The sequence below is a fragment of the Mobula birostris genome, chromosome 1 (assembly GCF_030028105.1).
Source record: "Mobula birostris isolate sMobBir1 chromosome 1, sMobBir1.hap1, whole genome shotgun sequence".
NCBI lineage: Eukaryota > Metazoa > Chordata > Chondrichthyes > Myliobatiformes > Myliobatidae > Mobula > Mobula birostris.
Genome location: NC_092370.1, coordinates 138,330,536 through 138,354,305, shown reverse-complemented (window position 1 = coordinate 138,354,305; position 23,770 = coordinate 138,330,536).

Genomic DNA, 23,770 nt, shown 5'->3' with positions numbered 1-23,770 from the left:
CGCCATCTTCCCTGCACGCCGCTACCACGTGCGAGACATGGGGGCGGCCATCTTGGTCGGCGCCACCTCCCACCGCCTACGACCAACGGGTGCTCATGGGCCACCCCACCGCGCCGGACAAAGACAGCGACCCCACCCTGGCTTCCGTGACCCTCGACCAAAGCTCTCCCCACCAGCTCGCAAGGTCAATGATGGACATCCTGGTGGAGGGGCACAGGACAAGCTACCTGTTTGATACAGGCAGCACAGAGAGTTTTATCCACCTGGCCACGGTGCAGCATTGTGGACTCATGATACGGCTGGTAAGTCGGAGGGTCACCATGGCCTCCGGGTCACATACAACAGACATCCGGGGGGGGTTGTGTAGCGACGCTAGTGGTGCAGGGCACAGAATATCGGGACTTTAAGTTACTGGTCTTGCCTCAACTGTGTGCCCCTGTGCTGTTGGGGTTGGACTTCTAGAGCCACCTGAAAAGCGTGACAATGAAGTATGATGGGCCCCTCCCGCCAACTACTGTCATAAATCCCCTGTTTTGTAGAGATATGTCACGTACCCTGCTACTGACCGTACACACACACACACCAACCCGCGCATCCCACCCAACATCATGCCAACTGCCACACTACCGACACCACTTGCGGCCTCTCCACCCTCAGGATCCCTCCCCCACCGCTGTTCGCCAACCTGACCCCCGACTGTAAACCTGTGGCAACTAAAAGCAGGAGGTACAGCGCGGGGGACAGAGCTTTCATTAAGTCGGAGGTGCAGCGGCTGCTCAGGGAGGGGGTCATTGAGGCAAGCACAAGTCCTTGGAGGGCGCAGGTGGTGGTTGTTCAGAACAGGGAGAAGAATAGATGGTCGTGGACTATAGCCAGACCATCAATAGGTTCACGCAGCTCGGCGCGTACCCTCTACCCCGCATCACGGATGTGGTCAATCAGATAGCACAGTACAAGGTGTACTCGACCATAGACCTAAAATCCGCTTACCATCAGCTCCCCATCCGCCGGGAGGACCGCCCTTACATTGCCTTCGAGGCGGATGGCAGGCTTTATCAATTCCTACACGTCCCCTTTGGTGTCACGAATGGTGTATCTGTCTTCCTGAGGGCAATGGACCAGATGGTGGACCAGTGCCAACTGAAGGCCACGTTCCCATATCGGGATAACATCACCATCTGCGGTCACGACCAGCAGGATCACTACAACAACCTCCAAAAATTTCTCCAAGCGGCCAAATCTTTCAACCTCACCTATAACAAGGACAAGTGTGTATTTGGGACCACCCGACTTGCTATCCTTGGCTGTGTCATGGAGAATGGAGTCATTGGCCCTGACCCTGACCGTATGCGCCCCCTGTTGGAACTCCCTCTTCCCAATACCCTCAGAGCCCTCAAAAGGTGCCTGGGCTTCTTTTCATATTACGCCCAATGGGTCTCTAACTATGCAGACAAGGCCCGCCCCCTGGTCAAGTCCACCACATTCCCCCTCTCTGCCGAGGCCCACACGGCCTTCAACCGCATAAAAGGGGACATTGTCAAAGCAGCAATGCATGCGGTGGATGAGGCCATTCCCTTCCGAGTAGAGAGTGGCGCCTCCGACTTTGCGCTGGCTGCTACTCTCAACCAGGCAGGAAGACCAGTGGCGTTCTTCTCCCATACCCTTCAAGGCCCTGAAATTCGGCACTCCGCAGTGGAGAAAGAGGCCCAGGCCATAGTGGAAGCTATAAGGCACTGGAGGCACTATCTTGCCGGCAAAAGGTTCACCCTGCTAACTGACCAGCGGTCAGTCGCGTTCATGTTTGATAATCAGCAGCGGAGCAAAATCAAAAATGATAAAATTCTGAGGTGGAGAATCGAACCCTCCACCTACAACTATGATATCATGTACAGGCCTGGGAAGCTCAACGAGCCCTCCGATGCTCTATCCCGGGGAACATGTGCCAGCGCGCAGATCGACCGGCTATACATCCTACATGTAGACCTTTGCCACCCGGGAGTCACCCAGCTTTTCCACTTCGTGAAAGCCCGGAACCTGCCTTACTCCCTTGAGGAAATCAGGATGATGAGCAGGGACTGCCAAGTCTGCGCAGAGTGCAAACCGCACTTCTACTGACCCGAAAAGGCACCACTCATCAAGGCCACCCACCCCTTTGAGCGACTAAGTGTTGACTTTAAGGGCCCCCTTCCCTCCACCGACCGCAATGTGTACTTTCTTAAAGTAATTGACGAGTACTCGCGGTTCCCCTTCGCCATCCCCTGCCCCGACACCACTACCACGTCAGTTATAAAAGCCCTGTGCAAGCTCTTCACTCTGTTTGGATACCCATACTATTTCCACAGTGACAGAGGGTCCTCGTTTATGAGTGACGAGCTGTGCCAATATCTACTGGCTAGGGGAATTGCAACTAGTAGGACCACGAGCTATAATCCCCGGGGGAATGGACAGGTGGAGAAGGAGAATGGCACAGTGTGGAAAGCCACACTCTTAGCCCTCAGGTCAAAGGGACTGTCGGTCTCCCGCTGGCAGGAGGTCCTTCCCGAGGCACTCCACTCCATCCGCTCCCTGTTATGCACAGCCACCAATGCCACCCCTCATGAGCGGCTCTTTTCTTTTCCCATAAAATCGACCACTGGAACCACCCTACCAACTTGGCTGACGTCCCCGGGGCCAGTGCTGCTTCGGAAACATGCGAGGAGCAATAAATACTCCCCGATGGTCGAGATGGTTCGCTTACTTCATGCGAACCCCCAGTATGCCTACGTGGCTTTACCTGATGGGCGGGAGGACACGGTCTCCATCCGCGACCTGGCGCCCGCAGGAGCTCCGGGCCCCTACCCTGAACACTCCGTGGTGACTATTGACCCCGTACCCACCAATGTATGTACCTACGAGACACCATGCACCCCAAACCCTACACAGACACCACACGACACTCCCATACCGGGCGCGACACACACGCACGAGGGATTACCGACGCCTAACATGCTCACACCTGAAGTCAGGCCGGAGCCAACACAACCACCATCGCCAGTGCTACGTAGATCACAGCGACGGACTCGACCACCTGATAGACTTAACCTGTAAATATACTTCTTGTAAATATTGTCAGTCACTTCACCCCGCGGGACTCTTTTTAAAAAAAGGAGGGGTGAATGTGGTGAACCATGTATATATGTTGTAACTCGGTTACCTGTCTGGACACACTCCTCTGCTGACTGCCCCTGTGGCTCCTCCCACAGAGTCCTGTATAAAGGCGTTCGCCTTGCCCCTCCCTCTCAGTCCGGGGGCAGACACTCACTGTGGAGGTCGTATTGTACAGCGACTAAAAGCCTTTCAGTATTTTACCAAACCTCAGTCTTTTGGAGTAATTGAAGGTGCTTCAGGATATCTGTTGTTATAATCCCTGCAGAACTGTCTGAAATGGGCAAGATAATTGGACTCCTTAATTAGATTATGAGGACACGCAGTCCTCTTTTATTGTCATTTAGTAATGTATGCATTAAGAAATGATACTATATTCCTCCGGTGTGATATCACAGAAACACAGGACAGGCCAAGACTGAAAAACTAACAAAAAACACATAATTATAACATATAGTTACAACAGTGCAACAATACCATAACTTGATGAAGAACAGGCCGTGAGCACGGTAAAGAAAGTTCAAAGTCTCTCAAAAGTCCCATATCTCACACAGACGGGAGAAGGAAGAAAACTCTCCCTGCCATGCCCAACCACAGTCTGATTTGGCATCCAACACCGTCTGTGAATGCCCTGCTGCCACACTACTCTGCCATTTATCAACTCACGGACACACTCTCATCCTGCACTGGTCACTTTTCATCCTTTACTGCTGCTGTTTCAAATATTTATGCGACTACCTGTTTTATTATAATAATGCCTGTAACATTATACTGTCTTACATAAAGATGCACCTCGCTCTTCATGTCAAACTTCAGGCTACACCACTTTGGGATTTGTGCTAACTTTTTTTCTGACTGTATGTGCTGGATTGTAACTACTGTATATGTGCTGAGTGTAACTATATGTATTGTGGCTTACACCTTGTCCCCTGAGGAACAATGTTTCATTTAGCTGTATACATGTGAATGACAAGGAATTTTTAACTTGAATTAGAAGCTGGGGCAGGCATAGAATGAACTCAGTGATGAGAACAGTTTTAAGTAAAGATAAGGCAAAATAGAATGTATGATGTCAAATAAAAAGTAAAGTCAGATTAATAATCTAACGGGGGATATGTTTAGTCTCACCGGTGCAGCTATGACATAATATATAAATAGACAAGCATGTTACAAGGATAGCATAGTCTCAATAAAGAACTTTAAATCCCTCCCATTCTGGAGAAGCATGACTGAAAAACAGTGTGTTTATGCACTGTGTTTGAATTATTTTTTTTATGGAATTATTCATCCTGGACTCAACAATGTGACTATATTAAAGTAATGAGCCAGATGAAATTTATGGCCCAATGGCTCATGAACATTTATCTAAAATCAATCACAGTATGATTCAGTTGAAAGTCGTGTTTGAAAGAAAGAAAAACAATACAGCTGTGAAAATGTTAGCTTTTGATAAGGTTGCCTTGCGTGCAGTGATACAGAGACTGTCATTGGCAAACTGGACAAATCCTCCAAAGGAGGAAATAGCAGAGTTCAAAAGGCTGTGTTTGAACTAACACACACAAAATTCTGGAGGAACTCAGCAGGTCAGTTAGCATCTATGGAAATGAAGAAACAGTCATCGTTTCAGGTCGAGATCCTACTTCAGGACTGAGAAGTAAGGGTGGAGATGCCAGAATAAAACATTGGAGGGAGAAGAAAGAGGTTGGCTGGAAGGTGATAGGTGACGCTAAGAGGGTGGGGAAGTTCAAGGGCTGGAGAAGAAGGAATCTGAGAGGAGAGGAGAGAGGACCATAGGAGAAAGGGAAGACGGAGGGGATCCAGGGGGAAGTGAAAGTCCGGTGAGAAGACATACAATATCAGAGTGGGGAATAAAGAATGGCGGAGGGGAGGGAAATTTTTTACTGGAAGGAGAGAGGAGAAGATGGCGGCGCGATGCAGCATGCGCGGCTGTTCTGAATGAATATCGTATGTGTAACTTAGGGGGCTGTGCACAATCCGGATTTGATGGAGACAGCCGTGAGAAGCACGGAGGAACATTTGCAGTAACTTCTGAAATGCCTGCTTCGCCGCCGCTGCTCCTGTGCGATCGAGAATCTCCGGAGACGAAGGCCCCAAATCCTCGGCTTTGCCTATTGCCTATTGCTGGGGCCGGGGTCGAAGCGCTCGGTAGGGATGGTGCTTGGCGCTCGGTGTCGGAGAGCTGGTCGGAGGCTCGGAGTTTTCAGACGGACTTGGAGTCAGACTGTGGTCGGATGCTTCCAGTATGCTGCATCGACAAGTTGGCGGCGCTGGAGGTTTACCGTCTGCGTGAGATGATGGGACTTTCGAGAGACTTTGAGACTTTTACCGTGCCATGGTCTGTTCTTATCAAATTAAAGTATTGCTTTGCACAGTTGTAACTATATGTTATAATTATGTATTTTTTTGTTAGTTTTTAAGTCAGTTTGTCATGTGTTTTTGTGATATCATTCTGTAAAAACATTGTATCATTTCTTAATGCATGCATTACTAAATGACAATAAAAGGGGACTGCGTGTCCTCATAATCTAATCTAAAAAAAAATCAATACTCATGCCATGAAGTTGGAGACTACCCAGACAGAATACAAAGTGTTACTCCCTCACGCAGAGGATCGCAGCCCAAAACATCAACTGCTTGTTCAATTCCATCGATGTTGCCTGTCCTGCTGAGTTCCTCCAGCATTTTGTGTACGTTGCTTTGGATTTCCAGCATCTGCAGATCTACTCGTGTGTTTGAATTAAAACTAGTTTCCAACCCAATGGAGCAAGTGATCTATTTACTATAAACTATGTTATAACTGATGAAAATGGAAAGAAGAAACGAAAAACAATAATTTCAAAGGAGCTGTGAGGGCACACTTTTTGACACAGAGAGTGGGAAGTTCACTGGTTTAATGGTTCAATGGTTTAAGAGAACGGGAGGAAAAAGATGAGCAAAATGAGAATCATTTCGCTAAGGGTCCCCAACCTGGAGTGCATGGATCTCTCGGTTAACAATAGGGGTTCATGGCTTACAAATGATTGGGAACCCCTGAGCTAGCTTAACAACTACAGTAAGAGAAAGACTAAAGTTTGTAACTAAGGGTGGAATGGCTAACTACGTCGTCACCGATAATGAAATAAGTTAACTAAAATAACTAAATTAACCGGCCCAAAACCCATGCACTCTTTTGACTCAAACATTCCTTTTATCTTACTTGTGCATGTGGAAAGCAGCATGGCCCCTGTCACACGCACCGTTCTGAAGGCTGGATAGAAAACTGCGATTGCTATACAGAATTGGCTTATCAGTTACCTATATTGATCATTGTAATTTGTATGTTTCAGTTTCTTAATCACAAAATCAATCTCCATCACAATAGTGGTGGTAATGTCAATTGAAACTTCAATTGGACAGCCAGTGATATTTTGAAGTTAGTCAAGAGGTTAGATCCTTTACTGTTCGGTATGCTTCACATCCTTCCGTTAATCTTATCTCAGCTGTCTCCGGCACCCCCTATTGTTTAAAGATATACATTATGTTTTTGGAAGACCTTTCTGGGAAAGTCTCACGACAGGGGCCTCACGCATTCACCTTGAGTATGCGTGGCCACATCCATCACAACTTTTCTCATCTGTAGTAACCATATGGGCACTTGGCAGTCTCACTTGACAACACCAGCCCCAGGCTATTCTTTCCATAATGCAACTTCCACAATTACTGTGGAAATTTTCTGTAAACATAGATTTACTGTACAAAGGACAGATTATGTTTAATAACATCAATTTTTAAGAGTTGGATATATTTATGTTTAGAGAAATGGTAAAGGATGTTGTTCATATTTATTACAGAGGACATTGCATATTTGTTCTTTGAAGAAATTGATAGGTTATAATCCCATGAACATTATTCTATGAATTATTAAATTGGTTAAGAAATTAGTTTAGAAACAAAAGGCAGTGAATATAAATATTGTTTGGGCACTCAAATTGGTAAAATGTGTCTAACGGTATCAGAGACAGATCTCTATTGAAGTACTATTTGTTTTATTTATGACATGTTGAGAATGGAAAAGTAATAAATAAGGATACTTTTTCAATTTGGTCATTGATACAAAGATAAACGGTTAAGCTGATGCATTCAATAATGAAGTTTAATTGAAATAATTCATATTTGAAGGGTGCTCATTCCATCATTTCCAGGACTAACGTAGATGGCCTCACAGATCCACAAATTAGAAACCTTTCCCTGTAAATTTGTACAATCAGTTAATCTATTAATGGACTGTGTTATCCTTAATCTAGCCTGTTTCTCACATAATTTTCTTCCATCGGCAACTCCAGAATAAATCACCAGCTGACATTGCACTGGTTCCATCAGCAACTCCAGAATAAATCAGCAGCTGACATTGCACTGGTACTCATGTTCTTGACATTCATGGATGCATGCTGCGCTGCAGAAGGATCAAACACACTGGTGGTCCAAAATCATCGAATGCAATCACTAATGTGGAGTAAATACAAAAATGCAGATAAATAATTAGTTTTTATTTCACTTCATTTTAACATATTTAATTGTTTTTCAAGTTTTTTAAATAACTTTACAACATTTTTACATTTTCTAAAATTATTTGAAGATTATAGATTAGCTTTAGATGTCACCTGTATTGTCAAAACATTGAAACATACAGTGAAATGAACCGTTTGCTTCACCGACCAACATAGTCCAAGAATGTGCTAGGGGCAGTCCACAAATGTCACCAAGCTTCTGGTACTAATATAGCATGCCCACAATTTACTAACCCCAATCAGTACATCTTTGATATGTGGGAAGAAACTGGAGCACACAGGGGAAACCTACATAGTCACAGGATGAACGTACAAACTCCTTACAGTGGTGGGAGTTCAATCTCAATTGCTGGCACTGTAAAGCATTACACCAGCACTATATTACTATGTCTCCTATACACTACCATGCCACCCGCTTGAACTGTTTTTGATTTTTTCCAACTATCAACCAGTCTGAGAGGTTAGTGAAAAGATCTCATGGTGATTCACCTCATGAGGTGACGGTGGTAGTGAGACCTACAGTGTAATCTGTTCATGGCAGTGCAGAAGTTAACTGTGGCTTTGGGATGCCATACTGTTGGTAAAGTGGTTTTAGGGCTGTTAGAGCAACATTCATCCGACTATTCCATCACACTCCTGATGTGTACCCTGTATGTGATGGAAAGGTTGCAGAGCATCAAGACATGATGTATATCATTTGCCACAGCTCCGACTAAATTCAGAAAGCATAATATCCTTCAGCACTGAAACATAATCCACCAGTTTACATCTGCCACCTTTGGTGCACTGTAACTGCAGAATTTGCCTTTTACAAAATACGTTGTAGGTGCTTGCATCAGCTGCAGTAACAGCACTCCCATGCAAAATATGAACTGTTCTTGCAAGTATAATACGTATGTATGGTGTAAATGTTGCAAACACTGTATCAGCCAAGCACTGAATGTTGTCTAGGTACTGCATGTGGTAGTGAACTGTTTCCTTTACTGAAGGGTTGAGAATAGATTTCAACACTATGCCAACATCAGTGACTGTCTCCATTTCTGATCTTACGAACAAAGGAAGGTCTTTGATAATGGAACTGAAGATGCTTGGGCTTTGAAGTTTGCCCTAAAAAAAATTTGTCAGTGATTTCTTAGGGCTGGGATGATTAACCTTCAGCAGCCACAACTATTTTCTTTCATTGGAGCCATTATTCCAAATACTGTATTTTTTTCCTTGATGTCCACTGACTTCAGCTTACCAGGATTCTTTGATGGTGCTTTCAGTCACATGAAATGAGTCCAGTTGCTGATGACTGACTTCTGTAATGGCAGTCTTAGAAAAAAGCCAAGTTGGGTCATCTAATTGGTATTTTTGACTAAGTGTATTTGCTAATATTTGACAAATACTTTGGTCTTTTTTAGCCCTCAGACTGTTTGCTGCACCATTGTCAAGGATGGGGTTGTTTATTGAAGCTTCTCCTGCCAATTAGTTTTCACTGTTTTTTCCTAATTTAGCAATAGAGCACAGTAACAGGCTCTTCCTGCCCAATGAGCCTTTGGAATTTGGGAGGAAACCAGAGCAACCGGAGGAAATCCTTGAGGTCATGGGAAGCATGTACAAACTCCGTACAGTGGCAGATGAGAGTTGAACCCAAGTCGCTAGCACCGTGAAGCACTATGCTAACCGCTACGCTACCACGCCACCCAGAATTCAGTGTTGTCCACCAGCATTCAGTTAGATACGGCTGGAGTGCAGAGCTTTGAGCTGATTCATGTGAGAACACATGTAAGATTCCAGCTATTCAACTGACATTGACTGCAGCCAAAAAGAAAATCCTTCTTATCATATATTCAACATCATTGTTTCCTTGACATGCTGCTAGAACAGTAATAGTTCAGCACAGAATCATTTTAGAAAGATACATGACAGCAAATTATCTCTTATTTCACATTGGAAGTAAACTGGAAACTTAACCAATGGTAGAACTTCCTATTATTCATTCTCTAGTTAGCAGCAAAATTAGAATTTGCTTTCTGCTTCAACAATTTTTTTTTTAATTTCTGTTCCCGACGATTAAGACTGTCAATTATACTTTATGTAGAATTGAGACTCTATTGGTGATGTGAGAAAGAATAAAATTCATAAAATGTAAGCATATTATAATTAATATGTAAGAGTCTATTTGAAGGAACTTAGTTCCAGCTAGGAAATCCCAGAGTATCCACTAGGAAAGAGTTTTGTTTTAAGATTTTTTTTTTAAATTCTAGATATGTGGGTGTCAACATGTAGCATATTAGATTTTGTAAAAAATCGACTGAATGTCTTTCAGGTCAATTAACTCCTTCTGAATTCTTAGCATGTGGGGTCTGTATGTCTATTAGTGAGTAAACACTGAGAATGTACACCTGGATTTCGGATAATTGCTTATATGTGTCAACCTTAATGTACTTTTGTAAGCCCTACAGATGTTATTAGTTGTATGAATGAGATAACAATGAGTAATTTATGATTCATAAGTGTATGCTGAATGCTCTATTAATGAGCACAGGGTATGTTTGAAAGAAAAACACAGGCTGTGTTGATGGCATGAGAACAAAGGATCAAAGAGTTTGTCTGTCTCTGTGCTTGTGAATTTTGTGGATATGTTGGTCTGGTTTTTGAACTGCCTTTGGACTTCATCCAGGACAAGGACCCTGATTGGTGCCTGGTGTCCTGGGTGGTTTCATGAATTGGAATCAATTGAAGTTCCTCTGACAGTGACAGCTATCAAGTGGTGACTAAGAGTCATGAGCTGAGTAATCTTTGTGACTTGTTATGTAGTATTTGTGTGGTTTATTTGCACTGTCTATTTTATGATAATAAATTAGGCTTAAGTTATGTTGTTATGTTTGTATGTTTATTACCACATCTCCTAGACACTTGAATAGTTGGGTCTGACAAACCCAGTTGCTTACACAGGAGAAGTAGTTCTGGTCCTTATACTTCAGGCACCAAGTTCTAGTTGCTATGATTGGACAAGAGGAAAGTGTATTGAAACAACTATTCCTCTTGTAACCAAACCTAACACTTTTACATCTTTCATAAGGATGTACCTGGCATTTTCCTTCAGAGATTGTTTGTAAGGATTAAAAGACTATAGCATAAATCATCCATATCCATCTCTTGACACAATCTCTTTGCCAGTCACATCAAAACAAGGTTTACTGGATCATCTATCAAGATATTTTGGAAGAAAGTTTTTATGTTCATCTAAACTCAGGGCAATGTGGCTATTTTCTGTTCCCACCATTCTCCCTTCTTTTGCCCCAAGGTTCACATCGTTCCAAGCTTGAATTCACAGAGGTCTAGAAGCTTATTCGATGAAGTGATTGTTCTTTAGCAGTTATAACACCTGCTTCCATTCTATTGGTGAAGTTTAAGTTGACCTTCCTGCATTACCTTTACTGCAATATCCAAATACTGGAGAAAGTGGGTGGGCATCTAACTCCCCTCTGATCACAACTGGAATTTCTACATTTTGAAACAAAACCTGGGTGGAAGAGTTCAACATTACTAGAGGGAAAGTGAAGGGTGATGTTTCAGATTGAGTACCTGCATCAGGAGTGAGAGCGTGAATTGAAGATATCCAGTATATAGAAATCAGAGGGAAGGGCTGATAGATGCCGAGTACCTTCAGATGATGGGCAAGCAGAGTTAGATGAGGGAGAGTTGAGACTGAGGAAGATAGGTGACAGGTGGAAACAGATAGGATTGGATGTTGGGCAAATAGAGTCATATGGGTAAGTGGATAGGTGAGACGAACCAAAGGAGAAGAAATCTATGTAGATAGATATGTAGTTGATAGGCTGATAGAACCAGGTCAGGTAGTGTAGTGAGTGAGCTAAAAGGAAAGGGGAAAGGGAAAAAGACACTAGGTGTGCTGGTGGAAGTGGGAGAGGAACATGGGGGAGAGGGTTATCTGAAAGTGGAAAATTCTGTGTTGAGGTCCTTGGGCTATAGGCTAGACAAGTGGAATATGTACTTCTGGTCTCTATTCTCCATAATAGAGTCAGAGGGTACTGTACAGAAACAGGTCCTTTGGCCCAGCTTCCCCATGCCAGACAAGTAGCCCTCCTAAGTGAATCATATTTGCATGAACTTGGCTCATATCCACCCAAACCTTTCCTATTCATGTGCTTGGTGACAGTCCTCTTAAACTTTCCAATTGTTCTATTTCTGCCCCTTCTTTCAGCAGCTCATTCTACATACCCACTACCCTCTATGTCGGAAACATCCCCCACAGAGCCTTGGTATACTTCCCCTCTCATCATAAATCTGTTCCTTCTAGTTTAGACATCTTACCCTTGGAAAAAGTCTGTGACCTTCCACCTTATCTATGATCCTCATGATCTTTATACTTCTATAAAGTCACCATTAATTTCCATTCCAGGGAAATACACCCAGATTATCTAGTCTCTCCTTATAACTCAAGCCCACGAGTCCCGATAGCCAGAATTTCAGAGTATTTGGAGCAGTTTTGGGCCCCTTATCTAAGAAAGAAAGTGATACTATTGGAGAGGGTCCAGAGGAGATTCACAAGAATGATTCTGTGAATGAAAGCGTCAAGACATGAGGAGCATTTCATGCTCTGGGTCTGTACTCACTGGAGTTTAGAAGAATGAGGGGGGATCTCATTGAAACTTATCAAATGATTTGGCATGGACTAGATGGGCCGAAGGGTCTGTTTCTGTGCTGTAGTGTTCTATGACTCTAACTCCCCTCTCTGTCCCCAAAGCCATGTCTACAAACCTAAAAAGCAACTAAATCTGAGCAGCAACCTCTATGGAGAACACAGCTCGGCACCATCTTGGTCAAGGAGTGGTTATTTCCAATCTGCACAGACTGCTGTCTTCTGATAAGGAAGTCAAGGATCTAGTTGCAGAGGGCGATACAAGGGCCCAGGTTGTGAAGCTTGTTGATAAGAATTTCCGGCATTGTACTCTGATAGTAATCTAGAATGTTACAATACAATGAGAGACCATTTAGCTTACTGAATCTGTATTGCTAATTCATTTTCCATGTGAAATTATTTGTTTTATCACTCCTGTCTCATTTTCACCTACTTGGTGCTTTCCCTTTTCAATTGTCTAATTCTCTTCTGATAAGTAATAATGATTTTTTCTTCATTAATTCACCATTGAATGTCCAGTTGATATGCCTTGGGATTATCTATTTATACATTCTTCAGTTCGTAAATTATCACAGATTTATTTGCCGGGAAAAAGAAAAACAAGTTAACTTACTTACTATAAGACAGGAAGAGGCCACTTATCTGGAGGAATTCAGCAGATCAGGCAGCATCCATGGAGAAGAATTAACAGTCGAGATTTCGGGCTGAAACCCTTCATCAGGCCAATCAATATTATTATATTTGATTTAAAAAAATCAAAATTTTCTGAAAACTTGAAGATTAGTTCTTATTCTCGGTATTATGTTCAAGAATCTATGCCACTTTTTCCATTAGGTTTTGTCTCCTTCCTATACTTGCACCATTCCAGATACTTATTAAAAAGTGCTCTGCACATCCAGTGTCATTTTGAACTTCTGTATTCTACAAAATATTTATTGCTGTAAAAGTGTAAACTATTGATACAAAATCAATTATTTCATCTCCTAATTTTATGATCTTATCACTTGCAGCACCAAGATTAATCATCAATTCTCTCAGTAATTTTTTTTCTCTGTTCTAATCAGAATCTTGCAAGGGAATATATAACTTGTTTTGCATTCATACTTCCGGAATAGATTACCTTCCTATTTTTTTCAGTAATGAGCTACACTTCCCCTCTTTCAATCACGTCTAATGGTATAATTGTGAAGACCTTTGGTTTGTTTATTGTAATTCCAACAGTGCCTTCATTGCAAAATTGTTTTATCATCTAACGCTATTGAATGCTGCCAAAACACATGAGCACACTCTGAATGGACTTCACTGTAAATTATCTTCATGATTGTAGTTCCATACAAGTGAAGATGAAAGTCTAATGGCAAAGACACGCCTTGAACTTCAGAGTCACTTTATATCAGCCTGTCAATACTCAGGCCATGACACTCAGAGACTTATGCTAATATTATTTTGGGATCAGAAGTGGAAAGAGTGGCAGTTTCAAGTTCCTGGGTATCAACATCTCTAAGGATCTTTCCTCGGTATCAATGCAGCTACAAAGAAGGGATGACAGCAGTTTGAGGAGTTTCAGTATGTCATCAAAGACACTCACAATTTTTTGCAGATGTGCTGTGGAGAGCATTCTAACTGACTGCATCACTGTCTGGTATGGAGCGGGGGGCGGGGGCGGAGGGGGATACTGAATGGGATCGAAATAAGCTGCTGAGTGTTGTAAACTTAGTCAGCTCCATCATGAGCACTAGCCTCCATAGTATCTAGGACAACTTCAAAGAGCAATGTCGCAAAAATGTGGCATATATCATTAAGGACCCCATCATCCACAAGATGCCCTCTTCCATTGTTACCATTAGAAAGGAGATACAGGAGCCAGAAGGCACGATTCAGTGATTCAGGAACAGCTTCTTCCCCTCTGCCATCCAATTTCTGAATGGACTTTGAACCCATGAACATGACCTCATACCTAATTTTTGCACTACTTATTTAACTTAACGATTTAGTGTATGTATATATATATACATACATACTGACCGTTATTCACAGTTTTTTCTCTATTATTATGTACTGCTGATGCAAAGACAACAGATTTCATGATATACGCTGGTGATATTAAACCTGATTCTGATTCTGACTGCATGCACTGATTCATAATTGTATGTACTGTGTGTGACTGTGTTTACTACCTTGGACCCAGAGGAATGATGTTTTGTTTAGCTGTATACATGTGTATGGGTGAATGACAATAAAATTGAACTTGAACTTGAAAACAAAAACTAGGAAATCTTGAGAAGTAAGAACATGGGGATTATAAGAGTTCAGAAAGAACTTAAGACCATAAGACAGGACCAGAATTAGGCCATTCTGCCCATCGAGTCTGCTCCACCATTCCATCATGGCTGATCTCAGATCCCATGCAACCCCGTACACCTGCCTTGTCACCATATCCTTTGATGCCCTGCCTGACCAGGAAAAGATCAACTTCCACTTTAAATATACCCATGGACATGGCGTCTACCATAGTCTGTGGCAGAGCATTCCACCGATTTTCTAATCACTGGCTAAAAACATTCCTCCTTACCTCTGTTCTAAAAGGTCACCCCTCAACTTTGAGGCTGTGCCCTCTAGTTCTGGATACCCCCACCATAGGAAATGTCCTCTCCACATCCACCCTACGTCGTCCTTTCAACATTTGGTAGGTTTCAATGAAACTAGTAAGCCTAACATCAGCTGACTCTTTGTAATAAATTTATGCTGATCATTTTTTTAAACCCATATACCTTTACTGCAAGCTTTACAAAAAAATTTCTCGAGAAAATTTTCTCTGAATTTAAGAAAGATGACAGGACCTGAGCTTTCAGTAAATCTGGAAGGGGAGACAGTGTTATTGCTTCAGGTCAAAGAGCCTCCATCCCCGTCTGATGAAGGGCCTTCACACTGAAGAATTAACTTATTTCCTTGTTCCTTCGATACTGCCTGACCTGCTGACTGTTTCCATCATTTTTCTGTGCTTTTTTCAGATTTCCAGTGGTCGCCATTTTTTTTTGTGAATTTCCTTCAGCAAAGCCGATTGGTGCTTTAGTATTTAAATATCAGTAACACAACGTAAGGTTCAGAGTGGCAATAGGTTGTCAGAAATGAAGTGGTGATAATTCTAATAAACCCATTTTCAGAACAGAAATGGATGCCTTAGAGATTAAAACTAAACCAAAATTAGGCATGGGGCTCAATAATGTCATGCTGGTCCCCAATAGTAAACTCTGGTTTCCATGTTGGTTTTACATCCATCAAATTAATTCAACTAAGTCGCCTCCCTATTACCTTAGGGATAAGACATTAAGCAAAGTCTCCCAATTGAAAGGGATGAAAATAACCTTGCAAGTTCTTTTCCCAACACAAGGGAACATAACTTCTGTTGTGAAGAAAATGCTCAGCATCTAGCACAGTTAAAATTAAATTTACTAGTGGTTATCTTTATTGAGACAATGATTCGCATCAAGATGAAGTTTCAGTGGAAAAGCCTGAAGATGTGAAAGATATGAAGGAACATAGAACATAGAACAGTGCAGCACAATACAACCCAGAATGTTGCACCAGTCATTTAACCTACTGCAGGATCAATCTTACCCTTCCTCCCACATAGCCCTCCATTCTTCTTTCATCCATATGTCTAACTAAGCACCTCTTAATGTTACTAATATACTGTACCTGCCTTTATCAAGACACCTGCACTTACCACTCTTTGCATAAAAAAATCTATCTTTAACATACCCCCATATTTTCATCCAGTCATCTTAAAATTACGCCCTCTCCTAGTACCCATTTCAGCCCTGGCAAAAAAAGGCACTGGATGTCCACTCTATCTATGCCTTTTAAGATCTTATGGAGCTCTATCAAGTTGCCCCTCATCCTCTTAGCTTGCTCCAACTTCCCTCCTAAGACACAATTTTTGATCCATGCAGCATTTTGGTAAATCTCCTCTGCAACTTCTTCAAAACTTCCACATCTTTCCTGTAATAAGGCAACCAGAACTGAACATAATATTCCGAGTGTGGTCTGTAAACCAGAGTTTTATAGAGCAGCAACATTACCTTCTGGCGCTTGAACTCATTAACTCAACTAATGAAGGCTAACACACTGTATGCCTTATTAACCACATTATCAGCTCACGTGACAACTTTGAGGGATGCATCGGAACCCAAGATACCCCTATTCCTCTAAGAATCATGCCAATAACTTTGTACTCTGCTTTCAAGTTTGACCTTCCAAATAAAATCACTTAACAGCTTTCTGGACTGAGCTCCATTTGCCAATTCTCAGCCCAGCTCTGCATTCTGACAATGTCCCATTCTAACCTATGACAACTTCCTATGTTATCTATCAATATTCATGTCATTTGCATACTTACTAACCCACTTTTCCACTTTCTCTTCTTAGTAATTTATTAAAATCCGAAAGGGCAAGGTTCCCAAAACAGATCCCAGCAGAACACAACTAGTCACTAACCTCCAGGCAGAATACTCTCCATCTATTACCATTCTCTGTTTCTGTGGGCAAGCTAATTGTGAAACCAAGCAACCAAGCTTCCCTTGATCCCATGCCACCTGACTTTCTGAATGAGCCTAACATGGGGAACTTTGTCGGACACCTTCCTAAAATTCATATGCACCACATCTACCGCTCTAGCTTTATCAATTTTTTTTGTTGCTTCTTTGAAGTCAATTAGCCTCTTGAGGCATGACCTGTCCTTCACAAAGCCATGGAGATTATTCCAAAGCAGACTATGCTTCTCCAATTGCTTGTAAATCCTGAATCTAAAAATTCCCTCAATATCATACAGCGGTGGCTCGGAACGGACCCAAGTGCAGGACACAGGTACTGAAAGACTAGGGACAGGACTAGGATACAGGGTGAAGGCAAGGACATGGACACGAAAACCGGGAACCTCGAACAGGACTGGACAAGAGAGCTAGGAGCCCGGGCTTGGACTCCGAGCCAGAGACTGGACAAGGACCCAGTACCTGGGTCTTGCCTCTGGCTCGGACCCCAGAACTAGGCAAGGATGAGGCTTGGCAGGCAGGCAGGACGAGGCTGGAGTTTTCAGGCTTGAGGCTAGAGGCGAGGCTTGGCAGGAGGCTGGAGTCTTCAGGCTTGAGGCTTGAGGCTAGAGACCTGAGATGAGGCTTGGCAGGAGGCTAGAGGCTAAAGACTTGAAGTGAGACTTGAGGCTAGGCAGAAGGCTGGATTCTTCAGGCTTGAGGCTAGAGGCTAGAGACTTGAGGCGAGGCAAGGCAGGAGGCAGGAGGCTAGAGGCTAAAGACGAGGTGAGACTTGAGGCTAGGCAGGAGGCTGGAGTCTTCAGGCTTGAGGCTAGGCAGGAGGCTGAAGTCTTCAGGCTTGAGGCTAGGCAGGAGGCTGGAGTCTTCAGGCTTGAGGCTAGGCAGGAGGCTGGAGTCTTCAGGCTTGAGGTTAGAGGCCAGAGACTTGAGGCGAGGCTTGGCAGGAGGCAGGAGGCTAGAGGCTAAAGACTTGAGGTGAGGCTTGAGGCTAGGCAAGAGGCTGGAGTCTTCAGGCTTGAGGCTAGGTAGGCTCCTCCTGGGCAGGGCACGGATCACCACCCAACAGAGGCATGGAACAGGAAGGGACAGAACCAACCACAGGTAACGGCAAGGCGGCCTGGCTTACCTGACGGAGGCAAGGGACAGGAAGGGACAGAACCAACCGCAGGTAACGGCGAGATGGCCTGACTTACCCACGGAGGCAAGGGACAGGAAGGGACAGAACCAACCGTAGGTAACGGCAAGATGGCCTGGCTTACCCGACGGAGGCAAGGGACAGGAAGGGAGCTAGGTACGAGGTGGCTCCAGGATAAGACAGCAAGACAAGGCAAGGTTTCAGGCAATGCAAGGCAAGACAGAACTTCAGGCGAGGTGAGAGTTACCGGCAAGACAAGGCAGGGCTTCAGGCATTGCAAGGTGAAATGAGAACTTCAGGCGAGGTGAGAGTTACCGGCAAGGCTTCAGACGAGGAAACAGAAAGCAGAGCACGGGATACAAGGAGTAAGGACAAGAACAATCCAGCAGCCACGCCCTGGTCTCTGGAGGTATTTATACAGCCAGCCCCAACGAGCATCAGCTGCCTCAATTAGAGCTCAACAGGAACGGAAACAGGGTAGACAGGAAAACCTGGAGCAAGGGTCGATGGACCGGACCATGAAATGGAATACGGACTTCACAGACCGGACCATGACACTCAAATAGTTTTCCCATCACTAAAGCAAGACTGATCTTTAATTCCTAGGAATATCCCTATTAACTTTCTTGAACAAAGGAATAACATTTGCCATCCTCCAATTTTCTGGAACTAGGGAAAACACTTTAAACCACTTTTTATAATACTGCTTACATTGTAAATACATGCTGGTATATACTGAATGGATTTATACACATTTTATTCTATACCTATTCTGTAACTTCTAACGTATTTTATATAATTCTTTATTCTTTATAATTGTGGAATGTTGTTCTTTTTGTTGCATGTTGCACCGACACACCGCAGCAAATTCCCAATGTACTGTCTGTTCACGTATATGGCAAATGAAATTGCTCCTTCATCCTTGATGAAGGGAAAAGTACCTTCCTTTCATAAATAATAAAAGACTCTGAATAACAGCACCCCAAAAATTATTTATTCATCACATTGGCTTCAGAAGAAGAGTTAAATTATTTAATCCCTTTCATTGTGTTTTAGCATAACTTGACCACCCACTACAAAGTCAAATCAAGTCAAGTTGTCACTTTTTATTGTTATTTCAACCATAACTGCTGGTACAGAGCATAGTAAAAATGAGACAACGTTTTCCAGGACCATGGTGCTACATGAAACAATACAAAAACTACACTGAACTACGTAAGAAAAAACACAAAAAACTACACAAGACTTCAGACCTATACAGGACTGCATAAAGTGCACAAAACAGTGTAGGCACTTACAATAAATAATAATAAATAATAAACAAGACAGTAGGCACAGTAGAGGGCAGTAGGTTGGTGTGAGTCCAGGCTCAGGGTATTGAGGAGTCTGATGGCTTGGGGGAAGAAATTGCTGCATAGTCTGGTTGTGAGAGCCCGAATGCTTTGGTGCCTTTTTCCAGCTGGCAGGAGGGAGAAGAGTTTATATGAGGGGTGCGTGGGGTCCTTCATAATGCTGTTTGATTTGCGGATGCAGCGTGTGGTGTAAATGTCTGTGATGGTGTGAAGAAAGACCCCAGTGATCCTCTCAGCTGACCTCACTATCAGCTGCAGGGTCTTGCGATCAGAGATGGTGCAATTTCTGAACCAAAGTAGTTCTCGGGCTGGATGCTGACTGACAAGCATGCAAGCTCATTGGTCATGCACTCATGGACCACTGTCTCTCTGAGCTGAGAGAGACTGTAGTGTAGCATAGGGTCTCCCTAAGGATAAGAGGCTGGCTCAGAATAGCTTTACCAGCCAGCAGTCCTGCAGTTGGAAGACTGCCTCTGGGTGAAAGGGAGGAAAAGATGTTTGCTGTTCTTATATTGTTGCATATTATGCTCTGTGCTGCTTTGCCGAGCATTGTGGGCTTGCTATGCTCGACCGGAATGTGTGACAACATTTGCAGGCTGATCCCAGTACATCATTCGGTGTGTTTGATTGTCAACGCCAATGGCACATTTCATTGTATGCGATAAATAAACTTAAATCTGAATCTGGTGAGATCCAGCCCCAGAGTTCACCAGCTATTAATGCTGTGACTGGGATGGAAGTTCTGTTACATTCCTAGTCAAATTCCTTTGAGAACATCCTAAAGATACACATGCACAAAAAAATAAATAAATATCTCAACATCCTGTTCTGCTAGCAGTTGTTCCTTCAATGAGGGTGCAATACAAGTTAATCGTCCCTGGGCTCAGGGACCAAAGTAAGAGCTGGAAAGTCTGAGGAAGTCTCTATTTTACAGAGTCCAGCAGAACAGTACTGTTCTCCTAAAACTGGCACTTGCTTGGTATTGAGCTTTCACTTTAACCTGAGCTTGGGAATCATTTCTGTGCGGTTAGTGTTTAAAAGGCAGCAGGTACACAAGCATCAATTTTTTTAATGGAGGATCTGTACCATTATCTTGAGCAGACTGTTCTGTCATAACAGATTATTTTTGGTAGCCTATGCTGCTTTTTCGTAACCTGTGGCATGCTAAAGCATTCTCTTTTAGCATGAAGTGTATAAGTCTCAAATTGATTAGAAATGCCGGCAGTCTTTGGGAGCTGCTTTGTTGCTATGTACATAAGTAATGAATGCAGGAAGAAGTTAAACTTGTAACCATTACTCATAGAATCATAGAGTCTTCGAGCACTACAGCACAGAAACAAGTCCCAAAACCTAGCCAGTCCATGCCTGCCTGGTCTTCTGCCTAGTCCTATCTACCTGCCCCCAGATCATAACCCTCTCATCCATGTACCTATTCGAACTTCTCTGAAATGTTAAGTGTTACAGTTGAACTTGAATCTACCATTTCTGCTGGCAGCTCATTCCACGGTCACACCACCCTCTGAATGAAGGTGCTTCCCTCAGATTCCCCTTAAACATTTCACCTTTCACCCTAAACCTATGACCTCTAGTTTTAGTTTCACCCCACAAGAAAAAATAAACCCTGCATGCATTCACCTTATCTATAACTCTCATAACTTTTATACCTCAATAAGATCATTTTATTTGGAGGCACAGCATGGAACCTGCCCTTCTAGCTCATCAAGCTGCACCACCCAGCAAACCACTTATTTAACCCGAGCCTAATCACGGGACAATTTACAATGACCAATTAATCTACTAACCAGCAGGTCTTTGGACTGCAGGAGATAACTAGAGCACCCAGAAAAAGCCCATGTGCTCATGGGAAGGACGTACAAACTCTTTTCAGAGATCACCAAAATTGAACTTTGAACTCTGTCATCCTGAGCTGTAATATTGTTGCACTAAACTGCTATGCTCCACCTCTCCTCATTTTCCTGTGCCCCTGTAAATAAAATCCTAACCCATTCAACATTACTCTATAAAGCAGGTCCTCAAATCTGGGCAATATCCTTGTAAATTTTCTCTGTACTCTTTCAAGCTGATGAAACTCAGTTGAATTCAGATCGAGATAAATAATATTTTTTGTCTGACATGAATATCACGGCATTACCAGAGTATAGCTGGCTAAAGTTAAGGTGCAAATCAACCATGATGAATCTGACTGACCGTGGAATAGACAAAAAGGCAAAATGACTTATATCTGATTTTATATTCTGGACCTTTAGCAATGAATTCTCTTCTACCAAATTCAATTGTAGCAGCTGCCCAAAAGCCCTGAGAGAAGGCTGCTACCAAATGTGCCTTGACCAGATGCTGAAGACAGTGGCAGAAAGTATCTCCTCGGCCATGAACAGTACGTCCCTCCGCCAACCCAGAAAGACCGTGGCCTTTGTCAAAGCTGGAGACCAACCATGGCCATAGCATCGGACTGGCAACTTAAGGTCTATCTGGGCAAACAATTACAGTTCCCTGACTTCATCATATCATCATCCCTGAGGCCTGACATGGTCATTCTGTCAGAAACCTCAAAGCAGGTGGTTGAGGTAGAACTGACAGTTGCTTGGGAAGGCCAGATTGAGGAGACATTTGAACGTAAGAAAGCCAAATACCAGGAGTTAATAGAGTCGTGCCAGAGACAGGGGTGGAGGGCATCATGTGAGCCTATAGAGGTGGGGTGTAGAGGTTTTGCTGGCTAGTCACTGTGCAGAACCTACTCTCCTTGGCATTAGGGGGGCTGCAAAGAAAAGAGCCATCAGGATGTTCTCAGAGGCTGCTGAGCGAGCCTCATAATAGCTATGGATCAAAAAGTGTGACCCATGGACCAATGCTGCTGGGGCACAAGCCAGGGCCTGATCAGCTCTGACAGGGTCACCTGGGCAAGAGTGTCTGATGATGAAAGACCTGAAACACCTGATGATCCTGGATTACATCACTGAAGATATGTCCCAGTGCACCTCAGCATTATAATCTTCCTCCAATGACCTGAACTAGACTCAAGTCAACATTGTAGCTGCTAGTCAATAACATAAATAAAGTCATTTGCCTCTTCATGAGAATATTGAGATATTTTTTCCTCTTCAACAAAAATTATGACAAAAAACGTTATCTGACATAGACACTAGTGATAGTGGACAGTAGATGATATAATTGAATTGAATTGACTTTACTTCTTACATCATTCTCATACATAAGGAATAAAAACCTTTACGTTATGCCTCTGTCTAAATGTGCAATGTGCAATCATAGTAATTTTTAAATAATTTATAATAAATAGAATAGTCAATGTAACATATGTAACCCCTTCTGGCCACCCTCAGGGTCACTCGGCTCGCTGTCGTCAAGGGAAACAGCCTCGGCCCCGCCAAACTGGGTAATAGTTTGTTTGGATGCTGTGTGAGGTACCCCCACCCCACCCAAATACACCAGATGCAATTAAATGATATACAGTTTATATAAAAGGAAAATAAAAGGCGCCACACTTATCAAAGTTCAATCTCTTCGTGCACAAAACTGTTGGAGCTCAAGGACCTTCTTCTTCACCTTGCGACCCCTCGAACCACCTCAACCGGCCGCCTGGGACCAACAACGGTGGTCAACCAGAGCGCTCCGCACGAGTCCGTCTCCGTCTCCTCGCTGAACGCCCTCCTCGGTGTCCGACCCCTTTAGCGGACATCACAGCACCTGGTCCATCCTCTGTCTTGCTCTCCTGCCTTCTCCCTCAAAACCCCGCCCAGACAGTATCTTCAAACACACCAAAACCATAACAACTATCCCAATTGGTTAATAGCGTCCTCTTATCACCCTCTAAACCAAAACAAGCTGCTAGCGCAAACTTTCTCAGCGTTTAACACAACAAAGCTGCATTCTCCACACTAACATAACAAAGACGTCATTTTAATTAGCCTCCACAGTAACATAAAAGTCGAAACCCCCTTACACATAGAAATGCACTCAAATCAGCATGAGTCCATCAGTCTGATGGCCTGGTGGAAGAAGCTGTCCCAGAGCCTGTTATGCTCCGGTACCGTTTCCCGGATGGTAGCAGCTGGAATAGTTTGTTGTTGGAGTGACTCAGGTCCCCAATGATCCTTTGGGCCCTTTTCTCACACCTGTCTTTGTAAATGTCCTGAATCATGGGAAGTTCACAACTACAGATGCGCTGGGCTGTCCGCACCACTCTCTGCAGAGTCCTGCGATTGAGGGAATATCAGTTCCCATACTAGGCAGTGATGCAGCCAGTCAGGATGCTCTCAATTGTGCCCCTGTAGAAAGTCCTTAGGATTTGGGGGCCCATACCAAACTTCCTCAACCGTCTGAGGTGAAAGAAG